We start from the raw sequence: 18,625 nt of genomic DNA, 5'->3' as shown, positions 1-18,625 counted from the left end.
TTGTTCTTCTGTTGGGTTTTGTGAGGTTTGTGTTGGACTACAGAAAGAAAAACTGACTTATAGACAATTTTCCAAAGATCCAATATCTAAAAACTTTGATTCAGTGTCAAGGAGATTTCGAGAGCTGAGGAACCCTGTAGGGAACAAATTGGCTTGAATTGAGACCTCGCGTCTGTCATACAGTTGCGAACTTCCAGATGTGTTATTGTACGTTTGTGAATGCAGGAATGCAATAAAATCATTTCATATATCCTAAATAATATCACAGTTTAAGAAAAGCACAATCCAAAACTATAATTAGTTTTGGATTATTCTTGCACCTCTTGATTGTCAGTAATGAATGTAAGTGAAAGGATTAGCTGATTATTCCATCACTCAAAAATGAATGGGCAACTACTTTGATAATCAAATAATACTTTCAGGCTTTAGTGTTTTATTGGCAAAACAATTGATTCATCGATATTGTTACAGACTTATACAGATAATGGCAATACTTGCTATTTGCAGCCCTACATACATTCAACATTTCAGCATCCATATGACAGATCTTTGCCCTGGTTTGGGTAATTTGCATTAATGACAACAATCTCTCTAAATACTAAATCATATATAACCGGTGAAACAAAATCAACCTCAACAAGTCATAGTCATTTGTATGAGTGAAGCATGTAGTTTACCCATTAAATGATCCTGTCTATATTTTTCAATGCATAATCTAACCAGTGTTTGTTAAAAACAAAGTAATGCTTCAAGAAGCCCATCACCATCTTCAGTTTTGTTAGAGGAAACTACTCATTTCTATAAAAATATAGTGACCCAAAACAAAAACTAAAGTCATTTTTATTCTAAGACAATATGTCTTAGAATAAATGTGACAGTTTTTAACGCAAAAACTAAATGAATACCAATATAAAGGATTTAGTGTACACTATATTCACCAGAATTCTGTGAAATTCTTTTCTTTGAAACAACATTTAGAACAACAACAATTTACAGAAAATATAGAAGAACAGTTGAATTAAAAAATAATAATTATATTTTGTTTTTTAATCAGTTTGGTTGGTGGCTCAAAAATGTCTAAGGGGAATTTGAAATCACAACCTCAGTATTTTTAAATACCTAAATACTTTCCTGACTGTACTACAAACTTATCAAATGAGTTGAACAAGAGCCTAGATTGATTAAAACAGAAATGTATGCTACTCTCCCTCCTCAAAAATCTCATATTTGATTAAATATCATTTTAAAAGCATTATATAGAAAGTCAAGAGATGGAACAGATTTGTTTCTGATCCGTTTATGAAGCTGTGCTTCCTCTGCCTATGATCGCACTCTTTCTTCCTTCTGAACGGAGACATTTTATTCCAACCATCTTAATGTAACTGACTCACTCTGTTTGTAAAACACTGCTCCATCTTGTCAACTGGAGGAGAACTGACTAACATGGCAGCCTAACAGGTTTTTGAATTTGTCATAGGTAAACTAAAGCGATTCTGTAGACAGTTAATATTTGTATGAACCTGTACAGTGACTACATGTCTGATATCGGTCCACACAATGAATTCACATCCCCGCTGCAGATATACATCTATACAGAATAAATCTCTCAGTTTAGCTAAAAGCTCAGCTGAGCTTCCTCAGTGAGAATAAATTAGATGTTCCATAGCATTACAGTAGCTATAGAGTGGTAGGTGTTCGGGTCTCTCGAGCTACTGCCTGTCTGTCTGCCTGCGTAGGAGGAAACATCTCATCTTCACAGCTCCGTCTACTGCAGATATAAAGCTTTGGGATTTGTTTCTGCTTCATTATTTCTGCAGAGCTGTGGCAGGGATGATGAGCGAGAGAAGAGGTGGGAGGGGGGGGGAGGGGGGCAGACTAGGAGCCAGATTGAGCCCACAACATCACAAGTACATGGTTTTCACCTTAGCCCACGGATTCACTGGGATGCCCCACAGCTGAGAGCTTCTTCTAGCCAAGTGTACAGTAACATAGTAATTAAATCCCTGAGTCTTAGTAAGCCTCAAATCTCTCTCGACTGGTAAAGGCTTCGTTGAAATTAATCATGTTTTAGCACAGCCTGTACGATTGCAAGATTGCAGTGTATCAGTGACAGTTTGTCAGTGGCAATGTGTCAAAAGGAGGTGCTAAATGGTAATTATTGCCAAATTCAATTGTAATATTATGCTGAACTGACTTGTTTTAAAACTAGGATTTAAGATTCTTCAAATATAACCAATATTGCATTAATAGTGCACTCACACCTGGATTGTTTAATGTGTCTGAAATGTCTAATAATGATTAAATGGACATATGCCGTCTTATTTACAATACACACATAAATACACCCACACATACATTTGTACTTGTGAGTGCCCATACTGACATAATGCATTCCTAATCCCCTTCTCGCTGATAATTAGATGAGAAGATGGATAACTTTAATGTCTGCATGCTAAATATAAAGCTTCAACTAGGAGACAGTTAGCTTAGCTAAAGACTGGAAGCAGGAGGAAACAGCTAGCCAAAATGTAAAAATATATCTTTATGCTAAACTAAGCTAATCGCCTGCTGACCATATCTTAATCTTTGGATTTTGGATTACCTTTTGGTAAAACAACTGTCACAAATGTTGGCTTTAATTTGGGGCATCAAACAATACTTACACAACACACTTGCAAGTACCTGAGTTAAAAGTTGAAAAATCACATAATAAAACAGCAGCCAATATGTTTGACTATAAAATACATGTGCCTGTGATAGGGTTTGTGATAATGTGGCTTTAGACTAATGAGACTGCAGAACTGAAGGGTGTTACTGGTGTTGGATGATGCTGACACAGTATTTGGTTCATGCTCAGGAGAGGTGCATCATAGGAAGTTGCTTATGAATAATTGTATGCACCTACACAAGTATAGAATAATGCACAATACATATAGACTATTTAGATGTGACCTTGCAGCCATTGAAAAAAGCTTTAATGCTGGAACAAGCAGATACAGAAAATACTGTATGTAATGTAGTGTTTTCAACTGATGTGTGGCTGCGGTATGGTACCTGTCCCATACTGTGGTATAGATACATGGATTCCCTCTGAGCAGACAGATTCCTGTGGAGGATGTGGATGGTTTTGATTCTGTGTCTAGCTGGTGTTACTGTCACTGTTACTGTCTCTCTGCATATATACTCTGACTCGTTTTAGGTGAGGGTTGGCCTCCGCCAGGACTGCGCTTTGTCACCAATCCTGTTTGTAATATTTATGGACAGGATATCGAGGCGTAGTCGGGGTGGGAAGGGGTTGCAGTTCAGTGGGCTGGGGATCTCATCCCTGCTCTTTGCAGATGATGTGGTCCTGATGGCATCATCGGCCTGTGAATTTCAGCACTCACTGGATCGGTTGTATTACATTCAATTTATTGCACCGTTGTGACGAAAAGAGAGCTAAGCCAGAAGGCAAAGCTCTCGATCTACTGGTCAGTTTTTGTTCCTACCCTCACCTATGGTCATGAAGGCTGGGTCATGACCGAAAGAACGAGAACCAGGATGCAAGCGGCCAAAATGGGTTTCCTCAGGAGGGTGGCTGGCACCTCCTTTAGAGATAGCGTCGAAAGGAGCCAGTTGAGGTGGTTTGGGCATCTGGTAAGGATGCCCCCCCAGGCACGTCCAGCTGGGAGGAGGCCTCGGGGAAGACCCAGGACTAGGTGGAGGGATTATATCTCCGACCTGGCCTGGGAACGCCTCGGGATCCCCCAGTCGGAGCTGGTTAATGTGGCTCGGGAACGGGAAGTTTGGGGTCCCCTGCTGGAGCTGCTGCCACCGCGACCCGACATCAGATAAGCAGACAAAGATGGAGAGATGCATACTTATATCCAGATGATCCTGTCTGGTTTCAAGGTTAAGAAGTCTTTCTAAAGGCAATTTGGCCACAATGACACCCATGTGGCCTCAACTGTATCACACTCATGAAGCACTGTGAGGTCCAGTTTTAACATCCTACAAACAAATGTTGCTAAGTAATATCATCCCAAGAGTCAGCATTGAGGCTGCAACTGTATTTGTTGCCTGGAAACATTTGCTTACTGAACACGCTGGCCTGTGTCAATAAAGTCTGAGGTAGTTTGTAATGTTTGAACTACTTAGTTAAGGGGACGTTTGATTTGATCTGTCTGAGGAAGAAGTGTGATGACTGCAGCTGATATCATCCCACAGACCTACAAATAAGAATCATCACTCCAACCACCAAGTAACATCATTAATCACAGAGGTGACGTCAGCCGATTTTGCCGGGGCTTTAGCGTAATGTGTAAAGTGTAGTGTAACCCCAAATGTATTTTGAAAGGTTGACTGACAAATATGAAACTGGACAATAGCCTATGTAAACCCCCGAAATCATAAGTTGCCTTATTTCATTGTGCTTTGGCTTTGCACATAGTGCATACATCGGTCTAATACATTGATGCCATTAACACAAAGTTTAGGAGCGCAATATAATGATTTAGTTTGAAGTTCCTGTGACGTGACAATTACAGTCTATGGTTCAGACTCAAACACACTGAGCTCTGAAGCAGACCTGTGCGTCGCTTAGTGTCCACTGTCGCTGTAAAAAGCTGTGCAGCTTCAGGTTTATGGATGCGCTCTGCTGTCGACATGCTGCGGCAGATGTGTCGCGTTTAAGATCCATGTATTTCTGCCGTAGTTTTGGTTTTCCACCTCCGATGTAGAGCAGCTTACAACCACTTCCCTAAAAGTTGTCTCATTCAGAGACCAGAGTCTCAAACAGGGCTCTGAGTCTGAGACGGTCTGACATCTACCGTATCAGCAGAGCGATCACGTATTGCACAGCAGACTATGGTGCAGGTAGATTATTTTCTAAAATATAGTGACTTTATTCTAAAACTTTATTTTTCTCAAAATATCACAACTCGGTACAAGTAGGCACTTTTAATGACATTTCAAACATGTTTAGAGGCTAAAAACACGTTTAAAACGTGCCCTGTTTAAGCCTGTTGGGTGCTAACTCTAGCAGGATAACACGGTGTAGGCAGCACCGATTGTTTTCGTTTTTCTCGCTACTGACAGCACTCCAAATTTACTAACAACAGAGCTACGGGTTGAAATCGACCGGAAGTCTCCTTTAAAGTCTCTACACACCCATGGTACACAGGTGTTTTCACTTTTGGCTGATAAGACCTCTTCTCAGAACTGTGGGGCCACAGTTTATGCCTCTCATGTATGAGACTTATCGCTAGTGATCTTTCAACAACACTTCTGTAGTAAAACATATGATATGGTACACGGAAATATTAATTGTAGGAAAATAACTAATATTGATGAATAAATCTCAGCATACAGTAGGCCCTTTTCACAGACATGTTTTGACATGTCACTGTAGGGAAAACCATTTAGCTGCTTCAGTTTTAGGGTCACTTTTACAATTTAGGGTCATGGCTTAATTGGCAGCTTAAATAGCACTGAGCCATCATTAATGTTATTAGTAACATCTGTGCTTTCCCTACTATTAAAAAATGACAGGTCAAAAATGTTTTCTGTGAAAAAGGTCTATTTGGGCAAAGAGAGGTGTCACTTTCAGCTACAATCTTTATTTGAATTAGGAAATGGGGTTAGACTTATCCAGATGGGAAAAAGACTATTTATTGATTCTCAAAATACCTTCAAAACAGCAGTAAGTGATAAACGACCCTATCGAAACAAAAACAGATGCTTTATGACTTCAATGGGATAAGACATTAGAGCTATAATCTGAGTTTAACTGACTCTGCTGTTGAACCTGTTATGGCAGGACAATATACACATTTTTGGTTGTTTTATGGAGGTTGGTTACATCAGCGAACTGCAAGCATAGGTATAGCCCTAAGAGAGGTCTAATCAGCCAGAAAAACAGAAAACGTGTAAACCAATCACATGAAAGTAGGGCCAGTTACAACTGGGGCACCCTGACCTACATATATAGACCGGCAGGCAGATAGACAGGTTAAAAAACAGACATACAGACAGAGAGAAAGACTTAAATTCCATCTATTTTGTCCGAGTTCATTTACAAACAGAAAACCTCATCTTTTAAACAGTTTCTCTCTCGCTCTCGTGTGTGTGTGTGTGTGCATGTGTGTGTGTGTGTGCGTGTGCGTGTGCGTGCGTTTACTTGTCTGTCTGTATAGTTACTGAATGGTTGCATCATTCTCAGCAGGATTTTGAAACGGGGAGAAATTAGCAGAGAGGGGGAGAGAGAGAGAGAGAGACTGACTGATGAGAGAAACAAAGCTTTGACATTGGCAACGCTGAATTATATTTACTTCATCAGTCACAAATCAAGAAACAGCATCATGATGACACAACTACAGAAAAAGAGACTTGGAGAGAGCGACTCAGACAGATGACAAGCTTTGAACGGTTTATGTTATCGAACAACATGAAGTCATTGTAATCTGTTATCAACTAACAACAGCCCATAATGAATGCCTCTGATTGTCCTGCAGCTTCAAATAACCAGTGTTTGTCAGATTCAATGTGGTTGTCCAGAATAAGGAATTGTTACATTCATTGGACTGAGATCAATTGTTTTTGATTTTATAATGCGTTTGGCTCTGACAATTCAGACACAAGAGACCAACACACCCTCTAATTCAAAAGCTATTTGTCCTATATAAGTGACATAATATTGCCCTCCCTCGCTCGCACACATTCTTCTATTTCTTTTTGGTGGATATCTTTTTAGCCAATTTCTATTTGGTTGTCCTACACTATAGTACACTTTGGGACTAACTGGCACCATTATCTTCAGTGGTGGAGGAAGTATTCAGATCCTAGATACTTAAGTAAATACATTAATGTTAAAAATGCTTAATGTCTTGCATCCAAAATCCTACTCAAAAGTACAGAAGCCCTTTAAGCTACATTTACTATCAAAAGTAAATAAACTAGCAAAAAATGGAAATACTCAAGTAAAGTACCTTAAACTCTCCTTAAGTAAAGTACTTGAGTGAATGCAATTAGTGACTTTCCAACACTGGTTATCTGTGCACCTGTTACTGCCATATAAAGGTAAGAACATGGGGCCTCCCCATCAGGGGCCGACAACGTGCTCACCTCATTTCATGTGGTGGAAACATAATGTGATTCATTTAGCGCTAATTGTGCTCCAGGGTGTACATAATACAACAGGCTATGGAACAAAGGACTGTTATGTTTACAGCCTTGCAGTTTCTTTGTGTATATGCCTCAACTGCCACAACAACAAACACAAAAGAAGTCCGCCCACAAACAGTTTTATGTATTTGATTTTATATACAGAAACCAAAAACTCGGAGTGAATGGAAATCCAAGGTCCAAGGTAACTTTATTATCCCCGGAGGGCATATTAGTGCAGGGTAACCAAGGGTAGGAGACTGTTGTCAGTACTTACTTTGTATGTTGGTTGAATGACAAAATCCTTTATTGTTCAATCAGTTAAATGCTTGTTCCTCCCGTTGACAGTGGAGACAATAAAGACGCTGTCTGTTTAGAATCCATAGGACATGTCATCAAAACACTTCACTAAAGATCTAAAAATAAAGCTGCGGGGGTGGAAATCCACCGGACGTGTGCGTCTGATATTTGCCAACAAAAACACAAAACTCACTAATAATGAATTGAGTTTAGAGATACAGACATTATGCACTAAATTTCATGACAACCCCGCCAATAGTTGTTGAGATATTTCAGTCTGGACCAACTGACAGACTGACATTACCATCCTTAGAGCCACGCTGCTAGCGTGTGTTTCTCCTTTAGTGATGGTCGATTGGAGTTTCTGTTTTACTTGAAGCAGTTAGACATTTTATGATTGGGAAATAAAGCAGTACTGACTGATCCTAGGAGCTCTAAACAAGTCATAACATTAATGTCTTAAAGGCTTTTAAAACCAAAATGTTCTTATCTATCATCTTTGTTTTAGTTTCACATAAGAGATTTGTGAAACCTGCAGAAATCCTGACTGCTCTACCCTTCCTCTCTTAATTTCTCTCTTCCCTTTCCTGCCATCTTCTCTTTTGTTTCCTTCCTCCTTTCATTTCATCTCCTCTTTTCTCTCCTTCCCTTCATTTCCTTTCTTCTCATATCTTCACCTTCTCTTTCCTCTGCTTCTCCCCTCTCCTCTCCTTTCCATTCCTCTCCTCTTCCCTCTCTTCTCTTTGCTTTTCTTACCTTCCCACTCCACTTTGTTACTTCCTCTCTCCTCTGCACCTTTCCTTTCCTTCCCTCTCCTCTTCTGTTTCATCCTCTCCTCTCTCTTGCTTCTTCCTCTCCTGTCCCTCCTCTATTTCATCTCCTCCCCTCTCCTCTCTTGTTTCCTCCTCTCTCTTGCTTCTTCCTCTCCCCTCCTCTGCTCTTTTTTATGTTTTTCTCTCCTCTCGTTTTCTCCTCTTTCTCATCTCCTCTACTCTTGTTTCCTCCTTTCCTCTCTCTTGCTTCTTCCTCTCCTCTTATCTCTGTTTCCTACTCTCCTCTCATATCCCTCCTTTTTCTTCTCTCCCCTCTTCTCCCCTCCTCTGATTAGCTGCAGCTCGGTAGGTTACCATAGCACCCGAGAGAGAAAAAGTCAACCCACACAGTCTCCTGCCTACCACTCATTCTCTTCCTCTCTCTCGTTCTAGTCTGCCATAGTGTCTTTCTCCTTGCCATCTCTGTCTACCTCACCTCTCTCTCGCTGTTTTTCCTGTCTCCTGCTGTTCTCCTCAGCATGACCATTAGCGGGGTTTTTAAAAAATATTGTTTACATCTCACAGGGACTTTTGTACATCTGTGTTTACCTGAGTGTGTGTGTGTGTGTGCAGGCTTATATGCATAGATGCTTGGTTATGAATATGCAGTTATGTTCTTCTGGCCAACATGACAACTCAGCCTCACTGTCCACCCACACGCACAGGATGCCCATGGAGAGGGACACAAACACACACACACACACACACACACACACACACACACACACACGCGCGCACAGGAGAGAGTGGGCTTTGACTGGGCCCTTAAGACTCTTTAAAGTTGTTGACAGTAGCAAGTTAGAACAAGCCACTAATGTGTGTGAAGTCTTCAGTTTTGTTTGTTTGTTTTTCTGTCTACTTCCTTCTCACTAGTTAAGCATCTGTGTAAATGCTAACAAAATATTCATTGCAAATGTTTGTGCGTGATTGTTTGTGTGGTTTGTGTTTGTGTGTATTTGAGAGACAAAGACAGTGAGTCATCTGAGAGCCAACCATTAGCCAATTAGATGAGGCGGTTTGGGGTTGCAAGTGAACGACAGCCTGCGGTTATTACATGTTAAGGCCAGTTTATGTGGACGACTATAAAGAGTCATGCTTGTATGCACATGAGTCAACTTATATAGCCCAGTATCACAAATGTGTCTCAGAAGGTGACTCCAGAGGGAGCTGTGCAAAGTCTCTTAAATGTCCTCAAGTGAAGTCACTCCATGGAGTTCTGTAAAACAGAACTTGGAATGAAGGGAAATAGAGGAAAAAAGGAGGGAGGACAAAGAGGATTAGAGGAAGGACATGAGGTAAAGGAGAGGAAACCAGCATGCCTTGGCAGTCTGTCCACTTTTACTTCCCAATGATCTTTCAGAATACCATCTGCTGTCTGCTCCATTCAGTATTTACTATATTTGATCATTTATGTGGCCTGACAATCAGCAGGATACTTCGCTGCTGATGAATAATGATGGAATGTCGAATTTGGCAAATTTGGTCAATCATGCAAACTGTACAGATATATAGTGTGTCTCAAACCGTGCACTTCTGTTAGTGATCTAACAGGCAGTACACTTTGTATACTACGTACTGACTTGCGTACTGCGTACATTTCAAATTGCGTACAGCCGTTTTGCACTTACCGGAAATGACGATCACAACATTTCACCCCTTCTTCTTCTTCTGTAAAATTGTGAATTTCACCCAGGGAGAGCATTCCAGCCAACTATTGTTTTCCGCGAAAAATACATTCCTGCTTCGTTTTTGATATTTTAATAAAAATAAATGTGATTTTGATTGTTGCTTGCATTTGCTCCGTGTCACGTGAGGATAAGACGATTGTGACAACGCTGTTGTGTCATCCGCCTATTAGCTAGAAAACGTAACAGTATCTTAATATTATTTTTTGTTATTGCTCTCTATTCAATGTTTTCAATTAATTAATTATCTTTATGTATTTTTTGTTGACCCCTCTCTTTTGTGTACATTTTATGTTTCTGCTTTAAAAATGAGTAACGTTAATGTATTACTGTTCATTTGAGTAGCAACTGTAATGCTAACTGTTTTATGAGAAAATCCTTGCGGCCCATAGATAAGACTGTTGAAGCATTACCCTTACAACTTACCTAATAGACAAACCATCATCATCAAAACTTATAATTTTATGTTTCTAGCTAGACTGAGCATTTTATAAAGGCTCACATCATATGTACATGTGTTAGAATACATTTACGCACCACTGTGTGACAGTAAATTCCTGTAACGTTACTCCGGCAAGGTGGATATCATATTTATTATATAAGCTATTATTTTAAGTCATCATTTTCTGTGTTCTAAATGGTCTTCATACAGTGACAATCCAGATTGAAAGCAGAGGCAACAGAATTGACATTTAAATAGACCCCATTCTTCTATTCTTTTATGCACTAACGTTATGTGCTTGCTACAGTCATACAAAGTGCAATGCAAAAGATAACACAACATTAAATACATTTAATCAAATTTTATTTAAAAGACGGTCCTGTGCTTATAGTTCTACAGGCTCCAAACCCCAGGCCGTAACGTTACTGCCAGCTGAACGATACAGTCCCAGTGCTGGCACTGTACTTTAGTTTGATGGGCAAAGTGACATGAGGGTGGACTTCAGACTCTCCAGGGGATCCTTTTATGGTCTGATGGCCATCCTCCCCTCTAAATGAGGGACCTCTAGTCCTCGCTTGTCCCTAAAGAGGTGGATTATATACATCCGATCAAGGCAGAAATAGCTGATAGGTTATAACATTATGTTACTGTTAACGTTACTGGCTGACAGTTAAGTAGCAGACAGTTAAGATTAATATAAAGGTGCCATATGAAGTTTATGTTTACATTCAGTGTTTCACCCAAAACACATTGTATGTATAATTGAGGCCTAATAAAAACGTTGGATGCATTTGCTTCCTCATAAAACATTTGTAAACTGGGACGTGCACAGTTAGGGGCTATTGTTGCCCGGGCAACTGCCCGTTTGCCCTGATTGGCTTAGCTGCCCTTCTGGTGAAAGAGCCTAAATAAACTTTTCTTTCTTTCTTTTTTTTTTTTGCTGTTGTGGCTGCATCGATACGATAATACGACCATCGTTAACACAGGACTTTCACCCATCGCTTTCTTCTTTTCCTAAACCCATCCGTCGCTTTCTTCTTTTCCTAAACCCAACCCCGTTCTTTTCCTAAACCCAACCGTCCCGTTGTTCTTTTCCTGAGCCCAACCTGTCCGCTGTACACGCGGATAGCTACAAATGCAACGTCCCGTTTTGGCGTAGAGATACACGCGGATAGCTCCAAATGCGTACAGATAACACGCCACTTGGCTTGAAAGTGGCATGTATGTTTACGCAAAGTCACAATATCACAATTACTAGTGGTCAAAAACTAAGTTTAAGTACGTTTAACCCCAAGCCTATTTTAGTAATGGCACTTTCATCAAAGGTGTCTTTAACCTTGTTTTTGACCACTAAGAGCCATGTGCTCTATACTAGCCCATGCATGAGGAGGCACATATGCAATGCAAGTTCGACAATACCTTAAAATTGGCTTTATTAAGGTATTATTAGGAAGGTTAGATCTGAAGGATACACATGTTTAGTGAGAAACACTATATATAAATATGCCTTTCATTTGTTTATTTTTCATTGCCACATTTTTCTTTTTTTATAGTCATTGTCATTTTGCAGCCAGCTTTGTTATAAGCAGTGGCACATCCTGAATAGATTCTGTTCAGGCTCTCCGCAGAGGTTTTTGTTCTTAGCATTTTAACAGCAAATACAAAAAGTGTTGTGAGGCGGCGTGGGCTGTCCTTGGTCAGAATGTCAATGGAGTTTGTCCCAGTTGTTTAGCACAAAGAACGCAAGAGGTGTGGGCAGGAGATAAAATATGTGTAATCAAATTCAGCAGTTGAAAACACAGCTGCTTCCTTGCTGATGTGTTTAAAGTTATGTGCATCATGTATAGAGTGTGTGAGGTAGGAGTTACTGTAGGTGTTAATGGTCACCGATTAAAACAGGTTACCAAAACAGCTTCTGAACATGAAGCTAAAAGGAACAGTGAGTGATTTGTATGAACAGTCATGAGTCATGGATGACTGTGTGTGTGTGTGTGTGTGTGTGTGTGTGTGTGTGTGTGTGTGTGTGTGTGTGTGTGTGTGTGTGTGTGTGTGTGTGTGTGTGCATTCAGACTGAGGCTACCTTCGGGGACGCATTTCAGACTAAAGACCAGTTAATTGGGGACGGTTGGCCAATTTCCAATAGATTTTTGGGTCAGTGGTTACGGTTAAGGTTAGTCAAGTAGTCAAGTCAAGTGATTAGGGTAAATTAAATTAATTTAAGTCTATGTTATATTCCAAAAAGTGAACTAAGTAATGTGTGTGTAATGTGTGTGTATTCCTGTGCCTGCAGCAGGTGGAGCCCTGGTTCTAGTGTTGAATATCACATTGATTATAAATGCATGTGTGCCTTGCAATCACATTGTGGGGACTCAGCTCTCATGGGAACAAAAATCGGGTCCACAATAGGTTAGCGATTTATTTTAAGATTAGGCTTCAGCTTTTGGTTTAGAATTACACATGCGCTAAGGGTAGCGTAAACGTTGGGGCCAGATATATAGTGGTTAAGATTAAGAGTTAAAGTAAGGGAATTGATGTCAATCAATACAATCTCATCACAAGTTAGTAAAACAATTGTGTGCATGTGTCTGAAGTTGTGAAAGGGAGTGCAGAGAAAATGTTTTAGAATTGTTAGAACAAAACAGACATAGTGAACAATACAGAACTGCTATCCCTTATATGATCTTTAAAATGAAACTAAAATGGCATTATAAATGTTTTTTCTTCTTTTTTTTATTTTTTATTTTTAGAATTCCTGTAACTATAGAACAATGAAGATGTTGTCATGAGTAGTGTGGTCATTACGAGTTTGCAGTTTTTTTTAGTGACAAGTCTGTTACTGTTATGCAACAATTCCTTTAATCCAAGACAATGTTCTCTTTCAGAAGAAAATAGAAGCAACCTTGAACATGGAATTAGAATAATCTTTATTGGCCAAGCATGTGTGCACATACAAGGAATTTGACTGCGGTTATTTTTTTAACTGTACAAATATAAGTATATAAGTATAATATATAAGTGTTAATCAGAGTAATGGCCTTGAACATTACATATGCATTTCTACACGTTTCCTGACGTAATTGCTTGTATTATGTTATGAACAAGCTGCTAACTTGCTAGCTGAGTAATCATCACTGTCTCAGAGACGTTTTTACAAAAGTAACCTTTGATAATTTGAGCACATATGATTTGTGAAATGTGATGAAACAATTTAATAAATAAATACAGCAGGTTATGGAGTATACCATATGAGATACATAGGTACAATGTCCTCTGCTCTCTTCATTACACGCCTCTTTTCTGCTCTGCTCATTAGTTTCCATGGTGACAGAGTGTTGCTGAGCTGGTCGTCAGGCTGCCCACTCAGCCCACACACACACACACACACACACACACACACACACACACACACACACACACACACACACACACACACACACTCATTCACCCATAGATATTCTCACACATAGACACACACAAATATGTATTACAGTTGCATTGACTCAAGGACACACAACAGAATTTACAATGACACAGTTACATACAGACAAATCCACACAAACAAACACACACGCACACACACAAGCTACAGAGAAGTGCTTTGTTGTTTTGAGGCTTTTATACCATGACTCTGAGCAGTGTGTGCGTACATAAGTGTGTAGGTATGTGTGTTTGTCTATATACCCCCCTTAAGCAGAGACAAAAGGCCTCTTTTTTTTACCACTTTAGGGATAGTGAGGTCAGTTGCGGACATGGGGTCCCCGACCCAGACATATACAGGCACAAATATGTGTATATTCCTATTAAGTTTGTCCTCAGAAGGATAGAAATCCAAGGAGCACACACATGCACAAAACTCAGTCAGATATGGTATGTATGGAGTAGCTAGCCCACTCAGAGCGCTGCAGAGACAAAGACAGAAACAGAAATACCAAAGTAGGTTAGAGCAAAGCATTCTGGGATAGCAGGATACCCCCTGGGCTTCTGCAAGAGGCTCTCTTACTTTCTTCCTCTCGCTGCTTCTAGCTCTAAATCTTCATGTTTTCCTTTTTTGCTCTATTTCTCTCTTTTGCATTCTTTCTCCTCACTGATTTTCATTGCTTTATTCTCTCTCTGTGTGTGTTTTTCATTTTTCTGCATCAAGTTAATTGCTGCTTTAATTAATGGGTATTCAGGAAAGAGAGAGCTAGAAAAAGAGGTAATCCCTCACCAGATGAAGATACTGGAATCAAGTTGTTTTATTTCTTTTAACAGACTCAAACGTTTTATTTTAAATATTTTTCCTAAATCTTTGAGCCTTTGTTACCTTGTAGCATGGTGAGCGTTCAGCCTTCCTGTGCTGTATCAAATTCATATGTGTATTGTAAGTTTCTTGTTCCAGTTTCTGCCTCCATGCAGAGTAGAGACAAACATTAGGATACATCTCTTCTCTGTGATGAAATAATAAAAAAAAACATGTTTTGGTGTTTTATTAAGATGTAATCTCTAATATTTCATGGTCAGGTGCTTTAATCATTACAAATCAACATGTTAGCCTTCTTCACTGGAAAAAGAGCTTGCTACTTTATAATAAAGATTACAGAGGACACCAGTGATGGAATGTAACTAGTACAACTTTGAGGTACTTTTACTTGACTATTTCCATGAAATGCTATGTTACACTTCTACTTCACTACATTTTTCTGATAACTTTAGTTTAGCAGATTCACATTATTTATACAAACCAAATCAAGTAATACATTATGATGGATTATTGTGGATTAATGACGGATGGATTTTGACGCTGATACTTACGATTTTGAATGCAGGACTTGTAACGTATTTTTACACGGTGGTATTGCTACTTTTAAGTTTTTACTTCTTCCACAACTGGAGAGCAAGTTTGGCTTGTGTCAACTCTGTAATATTCATACAGGCCTGCACTGTATGAATGAGCCTCCAGCACTATATATAGTTGGTCACCAAAGCCTTACGTTGTGCCAGTAGAGCAGTTAATTACTGTAACTTATTGTAACTTTTGTAACCCTGTCATAAACGTTTAATCATTCATTAATTTATATGTTCATTCATTAAGTTACTTTAACTCACTGACTCATTCAATTAATGTCATTCATTTGCTCCTTTCTTCCTGTTGTTCTGCCTTTGTTTCTGTCAGCAGATAGTAGGGAAAAAGAGATGAAAACAGAGAGTGGGGAAAGATGGATGGAGTTGAAGGAGCTCACTGGTTGGCAGAACTCTAAGGGAATCTAGTGAGTAGTTTCTGGCTTGATCCCCAGTGCCTAACTAACTGTGCCCACTACAACACTTTGGATTACAATGAAACTCCTGGGGGATGTTTCTGATTCCTCGCTAAAGGAGGATTAATTGTTAACAGGTTTTATTAGTGTAAGCCATTAATAAACAATAACTCTCTTCCTGACTGTCTTTCATGATGCATTTAAGGTTAATCCAGGAAAGTGGCTCAGATTTGGTGCACCACATTTATATCAATTGCTTTCTCGTTTTCTTTTATCTTTTAAACACTTCAGGCTGTCACATTCTTTGCTGATGGTTTTGTCAGACAGGACTCTGTAGTGTTAACATCCCTCCACCACCGCATATACATAAAAGGAAAGGAGAAGGAGAAAAGAGAATGGGACAAAGACAGAAACAAGAGAGGAGAGGAGGAAACAAGGGAGTATGCGGCCGTTGTGATATTTAAAAGAAAGGGAAATGACAGAGAAGAGGAGAAAGGAAAACGAAGGGGAAATTAAAGGACATGAGAGAGGAGAGGAAAAGAAAGGAAAGATGAGATGTGGAATCACAGGGAGTATGAGACCATTGTAATATTCACCGCCTTCGGCGACACTCTCCATGCATCCCCCCCTCACGTGGCTCTTGTGCTCCCATCTACCCTCCCTCTCCTTCTTCCTTAGTCTCCTCCACTCTTCACTCCCCCTCTCCCCCTCCTCATGTCCCTCCCACTCTAAGGCAGGGGCATGCAGATAATGGGATGTATGGATTGTTTTCTCTCTGACTCCTCCTCTTCTCATCTCATCACCCCAGTAATGCACGAGAAGAATGCATGTGTGTGTCAGAGTCTTTATGTAGATTGTGTGCGTGTGCGTGTGCGTGTGCCTGTGTCTGTGTGTTTCTCTGTGTCAGCGTCCCAGAAAAGGCAGACCTCAGGGAGTTGTGCTCCACTTTCACTCCTTTATTAATTCACCCTTCGCTCCCACTCTGTTTGCCAGGATGGACGGGATGGAAGGAGAGAGAAAGAGGGTGTAAGACAATTGAAATTAAAGTTAATGGGGAGGACAGTGGACACTTATTTCTCTTGCATTCAGAAATTGCAGTTTATTAGGTAGAAGTTACTTTGTTTCTGACTTTTATCCACCCTGAACATTTTGATTATTTTAAAAGCAATCCATTTTCACTACCGATCACTCCTCACATCCTTGAGAAACTGCAGCTATTCATCCAACATGAGGCACTTGCTTTGTTTTGTTTTTTTGCACAGATAAGAACAGGGTGAAGCGAGCAACAGGTCTCGGCCAGCAGACCGTGGGTGGGCAGGGGAGTCAGCATTCAGATTATTTAGAGAGAGGGAGCATTTTGAAACTGTGGGGAGGACCACAGAACCATTTCCTTCTGTACATTTGTCTGTTCCTCCATTTATTTGGTGTAAAATCTCAGATGCACTGAGGAGATTTTGAGGACACTTTAAGGAATGATGCCTGCTTCACTGCTGCATTCCAGCTCTGTCAAAATTGAAAAGACTTGTTAATTGATTGTGGGGAAAACTGCAAAGTTCGTTGAGAACGTGATAATGACTTTTACCTTGTGCATGGGTGAAACATACGTAATTAAAGGCTTGTACCCAAAGTCTGTGTATTTTGTTATCAAGGACCAGTGGCGTAGCACAACAATCTGGGCCCCGTACATTGAATCATTATGGACCTGATCCCATCTCCCAATATGAATGTATCATCTATGGTGCTCCTAGACGTCCCTACAACATCCCCAACCCTCTCTCTTGCTCCTGTCAGACCCACTGACCAACAGAATGAAGTTGTGTTTAAATACACAAATGAATGCGAAGCACATGACCACTGATACCTTTCAGCCCTCAGACCAGGAGTTGCATCAGATAGAGAGGACTGCTATAGCAACAGTAACAATACAAAAAACAAATAGTGACAACAAAAGGATATGGCTGGTACCAGAGATAACTAACCTAGAAAGAGTTAGAGATACAGAATGCAATTTTAGGCTGCAAAGGTTGTTTTTTTTTGTGAAAGAGAATGATTGGTGTGTGGAATTGCATGATGGAAAGGAGAGGCTCATAATAAACTCTCCCTATATAATATAGTATATTTATATACACTACTTGTATATGTGCTTGTATCTAGGCTAACCCTTTCTCTCTTATCATAATCATACATTCGACACAGGCCTTTGTCTCCATAACGAACCTCACAATGACTCATGCTGCATCGCCATGGTGACGAGCATCCCCATTTTATTGTATGTCATTTGAATTACTTGGACAGACAAACTGACACACATGCAGGCAGGCTTCTGCCATTATCTCATTGTTGGTTCGACTTACTGCTCATCTCGCCACCAGTGAAAAATAATTTGACATTACAAAGCAATCCTTTCATTTTATTTGTGGTCTGTAGAGATTTAGTTAGGTGGTAATGAACTGACTGTAAACAAGGAAGAATCATTTACAAGTTTTGCGCTGAGGGCACAAGCATTCATGAGGTTCCTCAGATTAATCTGCATGTGTGAAGGGGAACAAGTGGTTTGTAGTTTGTGTTGCAGTTCACATTAATGTAATGAGTCCAGTTTTGAGAATGTTCTCAATTCAAATCCATTTAAACTCATCAAGAGTCACTTTGCATAACTGTTGTGGAGTGTTCTTCAAGTAACACAATCATATAGCACGTCCAGAGATGCTTGTTGTGTGTGTGTGTGTGTGTGTGTGTGTGTGTGTGTGTGTGTGTGTGTGTGTGTGTGTGTGTGTGTGTGTGTGTGTGTGTGTGTGTGTGTGTGTGTGTGTGTGTGTGTGTGTGTATGTGTAATGTCTGCTGCAGAGGAATATGAAACGACAAGTCTCATGAACCCATAAACAAGTTAAATATATGCAGTCAAACTTAACATAATAGCAAAAGTGCAATTAACCAAGTTGTTAATTTATGTAAGACAATTTCTAAGAAGTGGTGAAAGATCTATTAAGCCATGTTAATCTCAAAGTGTAAATC

Source organism: Sander vitreus, chromosome 9, assembly GCF_031162955.1.
Source record: "Sander vitreus isolate 19-12246 chromosome 9, sanVit1, whole genome shotgun sequence".
NCBI lineage: Eukaryota > Metazoa > Chordata > Actinopteri > Perciformes > Percidae > Sander > Sander vitreus.
Note: the sequence above shows the minus strand (reverse complement) of the source record.